Source organism: Phalaenopsis equestris, unplaced genomic scaffold (assembly GCF_001263595.1).
Source record: "Phalaenopsis equestris unplaced genomic scaffold, ASM126359v1 Scaffold199298, whole genome shotgun sequence".
In the NCBI taxonomy this organism is placed as follows: domain Eukaryota; kingdom Viridiplantae; phylum Streptophyta; class Magnoliopsida; order Asparagales; family Orchidaceae; genus Phalaenopsis; species Phalaenopsis equestris.
In genome coordinates, this window is record NW_018219178.1 from 78,600 (window position 1) to 78,992 (window position 393).

The following is a 393-nucleotide window of genomic DNA, read 5'->3' on the forward strand; positions in this document are numbered from 1 at the left end:
CATATAATTGTCGCCCACTGCTATGAGATTGGCGTGACGTTAGTAAGGGAGTGGGTCATCCGCAGTAGCACAATACAACTCGGGAGGTCCCTGAAATCCTAGAGCTCATGCTGTTACTAAGATCAAACAACAAGAAAATCATTTGTCATATCATTTAAGTTTTATATAAAACAATAGAATCAAAATAAACTAAAACCGCATAGCTGTCTCAAATTCATTATACAATGAAATACATATGAAATAAACCTACAGTCTAATAAATAAAGAAGTGTGATTGAATCAACATCCACATATGACATCTGCTATAGATTCCCTCAAAGCAGCTATCTCTGCTACACCTTCACCATCCTGAGTTTCAAATTCAATCGACTCTGTCTCATCCTCAGGTAATGA